Source organism: Bufo gargarizans, chromosome 7 (genome assembly GCF_014858855.1).
Source record: "Bufo gargarizans isolate SCDJY-AF-19 chromosome 7, ASM1485885v1, whole genome shotgun sequence".
Classification (NCBI taxonomy): Eukaryota; Metazoa; Chordata; class Amphibia; order Anura; family Bufonidae; genus Bufo; species Bufo gargarizans.
Window position 1 is genome coordinate 135,458,816 of NC_058086.1, and position 12,325 is coordinate 135,471,140.

Below are 12,325 nucleotides of genomic sequence, written 5' to 3' on the forward strand. Positions count from 1 at the left end.
CATTTTTATAAGAGTCAACCGGTCAGCATTTTCAGTTGACCCGCTCTGACAAAACCCTGGCTGCAGGGCAGGTCAGCACCTCCAAGGCGTAGAGCGCCAGTTCGTGCCACGTGTCCAGCTTGGACACCCTGTAGTTGTAAGGCACAGACGAATCATTGAGGACGCTGACACCGTCTGCTACATACTCCTTCACCATCTTCCAAAAATTTTCCCTCCTTGTGACAATAGGCCAGGCATCAGGTTGAGGGTGCTGGCGGCGTGTCATAAAACTGTCCCAGGCCTTGGAGAGTGTTGCCCTGCCTCTGTTGGAACTGCTGTGTGTTCCCCTCGTCTCCCCTACTTGGTTGGCCAAGGAACTACGTACTCTGCAGCCAGCATTGTCAGCTGGACATTTTTGGAGCAATTTTTCCACAAGGACCTTCTGGTATTGCACCATTTTGCTCGTCCTCTCCACCACAGGAATGAGAGATGAGAAGTTCTCTTTGTAGCGGGGGTCAAGAAGGGTGAACAACCAGTAATCAGTGTTGGCCAAAATCCGTACAACGAGAGGGTCACGGGAAAGGCAGCCTAACATAAAGTCAGCCATGTGTGCCAGAGTCCCAACAGACAAGACTTCGCTGTCCTCATCAGAATGATGACTATCAATCTCCTCATCCTCTTCCTTCTCTTCTACCCATCCACGGTGAACAGATGGAATAAAACTTTCATGGGTACTACCCTGTGTAGCTGAGGAAACCATCTCCTGCTCTTCCTCCTCTTCATCATCCAATTTGCGATGAGAAGACGAACTGAGGGTGGTCTGGCTATCACCCTGTGTACTTTCTTCCCCCATTTCCACCTCTTCCATATGCAAAGTGCACCTTAATTGTGAGCAGCGAGCGTTTGAGTAGACACAGAAGTAAGATGGTTACGCTGATGATAGCGTTATCGCCAGTAACCATCTGTGTCTATTCCTCAAAGTTGCGTCAAACCTCACAGAGGTCAGACATCAATGCCCACTCATCGCTTCTGAATAGTGGAAGCTAACTGGAAAGGCAACGACCATGTTGTAGCTGGTATTCCACTACTGCCCTCTGCTGCTCACAAAGCCTGGCTAACATGTGGAACGTCGAGTTCCAGCGCGTGCCCGCGTCGCACAGCAGTCAGTGAACTGGCAATTGCAAGCGCTGCTGCAGCATTTCCAGACCGGCGTAAGCTGTCGATGACTTGCGGAAATGGGCACACATGCGACGCACCGTCACCAGTAGGTCAGGCAAATTGGGGTATGTTTTGAGAAGCCACTGAACCACTAGGTTGAACACGTGGGCTAGGCATGGTATGTGTGTGAGCTTGCCGAGCTCCAAAGCAGCCACCAAGTTACGGCCATTATCAGACATAACCATGCCTGTTTTTTTTTTTTGTTTTTTTTAAATAACCATGCCTGGTTGTAGGTTGAGTGGCAAGAGCCACATCTGAGTCTGGTCCCTTATCGCCTGCCACAGCTCTGCGGCAGTGTGCTGTTTGTCACCTAAGCAGATCAGTTTAAGCACGGCCTGTTGCAGCTTCCCCACTGCAGTGCTACACTGCTTCCAGCTACTGACTGATGGCTGGTGCTGCAAGATGATAATTCAGAGGTGGAAGTGGAGGAGGAGGAGAAGGGGAGGTTGCAGCCACTAACGTAGGTGGCGGCGGAAACCCTGATGGAAGTAGGGCTCACAATCCTTGGCGTCAGTAGCACCTGTGCCTTCCCAGGGTACGACTGGCTCTCGGCCTCCACAACATTCACCCAGTGTGCTGTCAGGGAAATGTAGCATTCCTGGCCAAAAGCACTTGTCCATATGTCAGTTAATAAGTGGACCTTCCCAATAACTGTGATTTTCAGGGCAAGGGTGATGATACGGGACACATGCTGGTGTAAGGCTGGGACTGCACACCGTGAAAAATATTGGCAGCAGAAGACAGCCGCCACCATCAGGATGTGGAAAGCCTTGGTGTCCACAAGTCTAAATGGCAACATTTCCAGGGCCAGCAATTTGGAAAGGTTTGAATTTAGTGCTATGGTCTGTGGGTGGGTCGCTTTCGTTCAAAGGCCTGGGGTATAGACATCTGTACGCTGTGCTGGGACACAGAAGTGGATGTGATAGCTGATGGTGCTTGCGATGGTCCAGGTGCATGGCGGGAGTCATCCGGGCCTGCGTCTTAGACAGGGGATTGGCCAGCACATAACATAGGGGAAGACGAGGCAGTGGCGTGACCCGCATACACTGGTTGTGGACCCAGGCGTTCGGCCACCTATTAGGGTGCTTTGATGCCATGTGGCGGATCATGCTGGTGGTGGTGAGGTGGCTAGTGTTCACGCCACTGCTCCTTTTGGTATGGCACAGGTTGCAAATGACAATTCTTTTACCGTCCGCACTTTTCTCAAAAAAGCGCCAGACTGCGGAACACCTACCCCTTGGCAATGGAGATTGCTACAAGAAGTTGCTCCAGGGAACAGTTGCGGGCCTGTTTGGTGTGGCCCTCCTTCTCCCTTTTGCCATCCCACTGCCTCTTCCAGCCTGTTGCGGTGCTGCGGATCCCTCCCCTTCTGTACTGCTGTTCTCGCTCGGCTTGCCACCTTCCCAGGTTGGGTCGGTGACTTCATCTTCCAGCACCTCCTCTTCCACTTCCTCACTCTGGTCAACCTCCTGACTTGTTGACCTAACAACAACCTCATTATTGACAACTGTGTCTCATCCTCATCATCAACCTCTTGAGACAGTAATTGCAGTTGACTTATTGACAACTGTGTCTCATCATCATCATCCACCTCGTGAAACAATAATTGCCGTTCCCCACCATCATCTTCTACTGACTGTGGATGCTCCATAGTTTTGGAATCAGGGCACAAGATCTCCTCATGTCCCTCTTCAAGCGGGCTTGGGGAGAGGCTCAAATTAATGAATGGCGATGAAAACAGCTCCTTGGAATATACAAGTGTGGGATCACTTGTTTGCCTAGACTCACCATGATGGGTGGAAGGAGTATCATAGTAAGGATTCTGTTGACCAGACTCTTGGCTACTGAAACTGGACTTTGTGGAAGACAGGGTGGTGCTTAACCCCTTCACGACTGCAATACGTTTATATACGTGATATTTGCACATGCCCCGTGCAGCTATCTATCGCTGCAAAGCGCTTGGATTAAAGCTTCTGCCCCAGGAACTGCTGCTGTCAATGACAGCATACAGTGCAGTATTGCCAGCAAGGGACCAATCAGAGTGGCCCCTTGCCGGCAATCGATCCGATTGGTTAGTCTGTGCAGACTAACCAATCGGATCGCGGCAGTGAAAAAATGCCTGTTCCAGGCTCTGATCTACGCTCTGCAGATCAGAGCCTGAAATCAGGTAGTGTCTCTGTGTCCCCCGGTCTGTGCCCCCCGATCTCTGCGCCTCCAACCCCCCCTGTCCGCGCCTGCCCCTGATGCAGTTCCCTCGCCCCATCCATATTCATGTAGCCTGCCCCTGATGCGGTCCGCCCCCTCCCCGCCCCATACATTCATCTTGCCCCATTTGTGCCGGTGTTCTGTGAAAGGTACCTTCCCCCTCCCCCTTTCCAGCGCTGCCCCCTTTGCCCCCTTGTGGTGTGGTCCCCCTGCTGTGTTTGATAGTGGCGGCTCCATCCCTGAGCCGCTGCCATCAGCAGCGAGTGTCAGCTCTATGCTGACACTCTGCTGTAACCCCTTAGATGCCACGGTTGCGGAATCCATGGGGTTAATAGAGGGAGGAGGCTCCCTCTGTCAACCATCGGGGCTTCCGCGCTGTGATGGCAGCGCCCGATGGTTGCCATGGCAACCGGACGCTTTGCAAAAGCGTCCGCTGTTGTCACCTACAGGACATCTGATAGTATTATACTTTGCAATGAAAGAGCATTGCAAAGTATAGTACAGCCATCAGCCCCACTGGATCTTCATGATCCAAGAGGGACTTAATAAAAAAAGAAAGTGAAAATAATAAGTAAAAAAATAAAAATAAAATAAAAATGTAAATTAAAAAAATTAATTGCCTTTTCTTATAAAAAAATGAAAAAATAAAATAAAATACACATATTAGGTGTCACTGCATCCGTAACGACAGTCTAAATATATCACATGATAGACCCCGTCCGATAAACACCATTAAAAAAAGCAATTTTTGTCACCTTACATCACAAAAAGTGCAACACCAAGCGATCAAAAAGGTGTAAATCAAACAAAATGGTACCAATAAAATCATCACCTCACCCCGCAAAAAATTAGACCCTACATAAGAAAATCTCTCAGAACATTGAGACACTAAAACATATTTTTTTTATTTCAAATATCCTATTATTTCCAAAGGGAAATAAAAAAAAGTATACCTATTAGGTATCGCCGCATCCGTAATAACCTGCTCGATAAATATGACCTAACACCTCAGATGAACACCGTAAAAAAAAAAAAAAACTGTACCAAAAAAGCCATTTTTGTTACCTTGCATCACAAAAAGTGCAACAGCAAGCAATCAAAAAGGCTTATGACCCCCAAAATAGTACCAATCAAACCGTCACCTCATCCCGCAAAAAATGATACCCTATTTAAGACAATCGCCAAAAAAATAAAAAAGCTATGGCTCTCAGACTATGGAGACACTAAAACATCATTTTTTGGGTTTCAGAAATGCTATTATTGTGTAAAACTTAAATAACTTAAATAAACTTAAATAAATAATAAAAAGTAAACATATTAGGTATTTACACTTCCGTAACAATCTGCTCTATAAAACTATCACATGACCTAACTCTTTAGATGAACGCTGTAAAAATAAATAAATGAAAACTGTTCCAAAACAGCCAATTTTTTGGTCACCTTGCCCCATAAAGTGTAATAATGAATCATCAAAAAATCCTATGTACCCAAAAATGGTACCAATAAAAACCTCAACACTTTCTGCAAAAAACGAGCCCCTGCACAAGACGATCGGCAGAAAAATAAAAAACATATGGCGTTCAGAAAATGGACACACAAAAACATAATTTCTTTTTCAAAAATGCTTTATTAAGTAAAACTGAAACAAACAAAGAAAGTAGACATATTTGATATCATTGCGTCCGGAACAACCTGCTCTATAAAAATAGCACATGATCTACCCTGTCAGATGAATGTTGTAAAAAAAACAAAAACGGTGCCTCACAAAAAATGTAATATAGAGCAATTAAAAATCATATGTACCCCAAGATAGTACCAATAAAACTGCCTTCCAAAAACCGTATGGCATTCCTTTTCTTCTGCGCCCTGCCGTGTGCCGTTACAGCAGTTTATGACCACATGTGGGGTGTTTCTGTAAACAGCGGAATCAGGGTAATAAATATTGAGTTTTGTTTAGCTGTTAACCCTCAATGTGCTAAAGATTTTTTTTTTTTTTAAATGGAAAATCTGCCAAAAAAGTGAAATTTAGAAATTTCATCTCCATTTTCCTTTAATTTTTGTGGAACACCTAATGGGTTAAAGTTTGTAAAATCAGTTTTGAGTAACTTGAGGAGTGTAGTTTCTACAATGGGGTCATTTATGGGGGTATCAACTATGTAGGCCCCACAAAGTGACTTCTGACGTGAACTGGTCCTTACAAAGTGAGTTTTGGAAATTTTCTTAAATATTTAAAGAATTGCTTCAAACTTCTAAGCCTTCTAACATCCTAAAAAAATGTAATGACATTTCCAAAATGATGCCAACATAAAGTAGACATATGGGGAATGTTAAGTAATACATATTTTATTAGGTATCACTTTCTGTTTTAGAGGCAGAGAAATTAAAATGTGGAAAATTGTGAATTTTTCAAAATTTTGGGTACATTTGGGATTTTTTCATAAATAAAGGTGAAATATATTGACTCAAATATATGACTATCGTGAATTACAATGTGTCACGAGAAAACAATCTCAGAATGGCTTGGATAAGTAAAAGTGTTCCAAAGTTATTACCACATAAAGTGACGCATGTCAGATTTGACCTGGACACTGGGGCATCAATGACCCTTGGTCATGAAAGGGTTAACTGACTGGAAGCATTATCTCCTGCAATCCAACCGACCGCCTGGTCTCACTGGTCTGACTTCGAGAATAGTGTCCTGCGCCACCCTGCAAACTGGGACATGAAGCTAGGTATCGAGGATGAGTGTGTTTCTTGTGCTCTGCCAGCAGGCACAGTTTCACCGCGCCCAGGGCCATGGCCTCTGTGTGCACCATCAGCAGCACGGCCACTTCGCCATCCCCTACTGCTGGCGCCTTGCACATATTAAATGATATATGTGCTTGCAAGTATGTCACACGTACAGTAGCGCTGGTTTTGTAAGTGTACGCGCAAATAAAGTACACAGAATGTCACAGATATTTTTAGGATGCGAACACGTTAAACAGGAGGTATAGCGCAAGTAATGTCGCTATCACCACCGCCTAATAAAAAATTACACTGAATGAATGTCACTGATATTTAGGTTGCACAAACGTTATAAAGGAGGTATAGCACAAGTAATGTCGCCGTCACCACCGCCTAATAAAAAATTACACTGAATGAATGTCACTGATACCTAAAACCTAATATGTTTGTTTGAATAGTTTTACATGTAAAATAGAGAAAGGGGGGTGATTTAAACTTTTTTTTTTTTTTTTACTTTTACAGTGACAACTTTTAAACCCCTTAGGTGGCTAGAACATGGGATCTTTTGATCCTTGTCCTATTCACCCTAAAAGAGATCTATTAGGGTAAATAGGATTATGACGTTTTCCTTAGCTGTGCCTCATGCACAGCGCAGCAGGGAGGTTGCCATGGGAAGCTTCAAAAGTGTCCAGGCTACCATGGTAACTTATCGGAGTCCCACACTCGGCCCATCATGGCGATCAGCTGTCTTCTGTATGATACAGTCGGCACCTGCGGCAGCAGCCCACTCCATACATACTCTCAGCCATCGTGACATACAAGAGTACCTGATTTATCTTGATTCGTGACAAATTAATTCATACCAAATCTAATTTCTTGTTGAAGTTCGGCGAATAAGCAGAATCAAATTTTTCCAAACTTCGCTCATCTCCCTTTTGCCACCCCACTGGCTGAAGGACCCGGCTTCGCTCGGGTATATTTATTCTATTTCATTTAATGTTTGTGTGTGTGGTTAAAATATATCAACACTATCCCCTATAACAGTGACATCTACAGCACCCCACCCCCTTAACAGTGACCTCCACATCCCCCCACCCCTTAACACTGCCCCCCCACAGTGCCCCGTTCATTAAAATTGGACCTCCACAGCAGCCCACCCAATAAACTTTGACCTTTACAACAGCCTTCCCCTTTAACAGTGAGTTTTACAGCACACCACACCCTTAACACTGACCTCCACAGGGGCCCGTCCCCTCAACAGTGGCCTTTACAGCAATCTGCCCCTTAACACTGACCTCCATAGCGGACCAACCCCTTAACTGTGACCTCCCCAGCCTGCCCCTAGGGTGGCCAGAGGTCCAGTTTTAGTCCAGACAATTCGGCTTTCAGACTCCCTGTCCTCCGTCTGACGCAGGGCCTGGACAGACACAAGGATGTCCTTTTGAACAGCTCACTCTTAGAAAGCAGCAGTGTGCTGAGTGTGAGCTGCAGGAAGAAAGTCGACCTCCCTCCCACCCCTGCAGCTGACAGAAGTTGATTTTTAACTTAATTTTTTCAATCCCTGTCGGCTGAGTTGGAGGGGATGTAGCCTAACCTGATTGGGGCTCGGCTTAGTGGGGCCTAGAAGTTGATTTTTAACTTCATTTTTTCAATACCTGTCATCTGAGGAGTGGGAGGGGGTGAGGCCTAACTGGATCGAGGGTGTGTCCTTTTGAACAGCTCACTCTAAGACAGCACCACTGTGCTGTCTGAGTGTGAGCTGCAGTGAGATCACCTCTGCAGCTGACAGAAGTTGATCATTTTTTCAATCCCTGTTGGCTGAGGAGTGAGAGGGGGCATGGCCTAACCGAATCACTGGAGTGGCTTAGCGGGACCTAGATGTTGATTTTTAACTTCATTTTTTTAATCCCTGTCGACTGAGGAATGGGAGTGGGCGTGGCCTAACCCGATCGGGGGCATGTCCTTTTGAAAAGCTCACTCTAAGACAGCAGCAGGGAGAAAGTTACTGTCCCTCCCACCCATGCAGTTGACAGAAGTTTTACCTTCATTTTTTCAATCCATGTCAGCTGAGGAGTGGGAGGGTGTGTGGCCTAACCGGATTAGCGGTACCCGGGGGCGGGGTTTTAAGTTCATCTTTTGAGGTTGGACACATTGGGGCAGGGGCGTGTCTGGGCTCCTTCCCTGGGCACCTTACTGGCTCATTTGCATACCAAATAAACTGGATTTTCGGAGGATAAAAACATCTATTGCTGGAACAAAGGCACATCTTGAAATAAGGTACTAAGTGCTATTAGGCCATGGCTTTACTGCAATATTGATTATCCTGGTGACAGATTTCCTAAAGCTCTCCTACAGCAGTGAAGATAAATGGCTGGGTTGTTATGGAAACCTGGAGTAAAACTGTGTATGTGAAGGCTGGAGGACCTGCAAGCTTCTATTGGCTGATTAGGGTCATGTGACCAAGCTTCTATTGGATAATGCATTTTTGGGGGAATATCTCAGGAACGGTACGTCCTAGAGAGCTGAGACCTGATCTAAAACCTTCCCGGACACCTGATATACCTGTCTGCCAAATTTCATGATTGTAAATGCGATGGTGCAGATTCCTTTAGCGGAAACACACACAAACACTCAGCTTTATATATTAGATTATACACACACACAGTCACAATATTATGATTACCAGCTAATATCTAGAGTATGCAGCTGCACAGACCGCAGCTAGACGGGCTTGGAGTGACTCAATAAGCTCCTGGTAGATTGTTCCAGTATCTGGAGCTATGCTGACTACAGTGCATCCCACAGCTGCTGGAGGGTGTGTAGGACGATCCAAAGAGTGAACACAATGATTTAGGTGGTTCCACAGTTAGGTTCATGTCTGGGGAATTAAGGGGCAAGGGTAGTACTTGGAAGTGTTGGTCATGCTTTTCCAATCAATGTTGGACATTTATAGCTATGTAACATGTCTGATTGTCTTGCTGGAAGATCCCATTCGCCCCAGAGAATATCAGCATGTATGGTTGTACTTGATCCGCAAGGATATATTCATACTCAGATCAGTTGAGAATGCCTTCCACAAGGAAGAGTGGACCCAGAGGATGCCATAAAAACATTCCCCAGACCATAACGCTGCCTCCACCAGCTTGTGTTCCAGAGTGTCTGTTCTCTGATGTTTCTTGCCTGAAATTATAACATCAATCTGTCCGATGAAGCAGAAGACGTGACTCATCAGAGAAGGCAACTCTTACCCAATCAGCGGAGGTACAATTCCGATATTGCCATGGAAATTCAAGCCTTTTCAGTCAAAGCAACCTAGCAGAGGTGCATTAACCATCCGTCTGCTTTGGAGCCTCATACCCAGTAGGGTATTATACACACGTCTAGTAGCTCCCTGGTTCATTTTGTCGGTGAGCTGCTCTGCTGTAATGTGTCTGTCCGCCGCCGCGTACCTTCGCAGCCGATGTTAACCTCTCACCTCAATGACACGTGCAGCTCCACAGTTTCCATGTCACTTATTCACAATGGTGCCATTTAACCACTCACAAAACACTTTCACCACAGCAGTATGCGAACAGTTCACAAACTGCACAGTTTCAGAAGTACTGCCATCCATGGCCTGAGAGCCAATAATCAACCTTTTTTGATACTATAATAAATCACTCCTTTTACCCATGATAGCAATAAGGGATATGTGTGCAGACAGCCTATCACACACCTTATATACCCACCAAGCCAGATCACGACACATGATGAGGGATATTTATCAAACTGGTGTAAAGGAAAACTGGTTTAGTTGCCCATAGCAACCAATCAGATTCCACCTTTCATTTTTCAGAACTCTTTTGGAAAATGAAAGGTGGAATCTGATTGGTTGCCATGGGCAACTAAACCAGTTCTACTTTACATCAGTTTTGATAAACCTCCACCGATATCTTCATGAGCTACACACTGCCAGCATGGGAAGTGGCCATAATAATGTGACTCGACTGTGTGTGTTTATCTCTCTCTCTCTCTCTCTCTCTCTCTCTCTCTATATATATTCCTAAATCCTGACAGATATCTTAAACATGTGAACATGACCTAACTGTACCAAGCCTCGGCATCTCCCCCTCTATTCTGTGCCTCCAGTGAAGTTGGACATCATAGGACTCCTGACATATGGCTTCATGGTACTTCACCCACAGCAGATGTGCTGCAGAAGTTTCTTTATCTGGATCCAGTTGTTATAGAGACAAGGATGCGGATTTCTACAAGCCACATTCAGATGGATGGGAGAGTCTGCGCGTGAATATACCCTTAAAGTTCTTTACCATATTTAGACTGCATATAATGAAAATTATAATTAACTGCAATTGTTGTTTTATGATATAAACACTCGTAAGCAAGATGCTCTCTCTGCAATGTGCGCACATCCAGATATGCACATGATAATTACATATATTACTCCCTAGTTGTACAGCATTGCGGAAAACATCTGTCAGCAAAAGTCAGAGTTATGTGAGGAACTGCATAGTTATACAAAATCACCTAGATCTGGTACAAAGTCAGACGCTAGCCGGAATGGAAACTTTCACAGCTCAGCACTGCCACCTGCCTGCAGAGAGTGGCATTGTCTCTCATGTATAAAAAAGAGAGACCTTGCCCATCACAAAAAACAAAAGAGTAGACAATGATTTTAAATAGGAAAAAAGATATCTCATATATTTCCACTCATTCAGTGAGTTAATATAGTCCTCAATCAATGCCATCCAAGTTAAGATTAAAGAGGATCAGCACCTCTCCTGACATATGTGCATTCCTCAAGTAATAACAATATCTATTCGCATGACTCTATGATGTGCCATTCCTTTATTATTCCTGCTAGAAGTTTATAAATCAATTACTAGAAGTTGGAAATGAGGATCCAAACGGATGTTATCAGTTGGGGGGGTGTTACTTCACAGTTTGACACTGGCAGCAGTGATTGGATAGTGTCAGACTGTGCGGGGACACACTCCCAACGGGTAACATCCTTTTGGACCTTCACTACAAACTGCTAGTAATTCATTTATAAACTTCTGGCAGGAATAATGCAGGAATGGCACATGAATGCATCCTCCAGAATTGTAAGTAGTTACTCAATCAGAGATGTCAGGCGAGGTGACGTTCTTAAGGGCTTTATTTCCAGGAAATAACACTGATGAGCTAACCATAGGCTAGGCTATAAATCAGTGATTGTGGGGGTCTGACTCGCACAACTCCCATCATCATCAAAAAGATGCCCTTTCATTGTAGTACCCAAAAGAAGGGGTAGTGTCTGTATGTCCAATCTGAACGTGTATGCTTATGGGGTAATCATGGGGGGAGATAGCTGATGGTAGAATGAGACCGGGTCTTCCACTATTTAAACTGCATGGACAACCCCAGAACAGCTACAAGCTGTAGCAGACAAAATGCAAAAAATATTACTTTTTGAATTGACCCTTTAAAGTCCTGCACCTGTGGGATATGTGTGATATAAGGCTGGCGTGTAATCGCTTGGTAAATAATGCAGACATTCAAAACTAATTTGAAGAGTCAGAGCAGGTAATGTGTGTTCTGCATATGTAATGTGACCAGCTAATGGCTGAGCAGGCAGCACTCAATCAGAAAGACTGGAGTATGTATGCTTGTGAGTCCGCTTGTGTGCGTATGTTCATGTGTGCTCTTGTGTCTGTGCTTGTGTGCTAGTGTGTATATGCTTGTGTGTGTATGCATGTGTGTGCTAGTGTGTGTATTCTAGTGTGTGTATGCCTGTGTGTGTGCTAGTGTGTGTATTCTAGTGTGTGTATGCCTGTGTGTGTGCTAGTGTGTGTATTCTAGTGTGTGTATTCTAGTGTGTTATCTAGTGTGTGTATTCTAGTGTGTGTATTCTAGTGTGTGATAGTGTGTATGCTTGTGTGTGCTTGTGTGTGTGCTAGTGTGTGTATTCTAGTGTGTGAATTCTAGTGTGTGAATTCTAGTGTGTTATCTAGTGTGTGTATTCTAGTGTGTGAGTGTGTGTGTGCTAGTGTGTGTGCTAGTGTGTGTATGCTTGTGTGTATGCTTGTGTGTGCCTGTGTGTGTGCTAGTGTGTGTATTCTAGTGTGTTATCTAGTGTGTGTATTCTAGTGTGTTATCTAGTGTGTGTATTCTAGTGTGTGATAGTGTGTGTATGCTTGTGTGTGTGCTAGTGTGT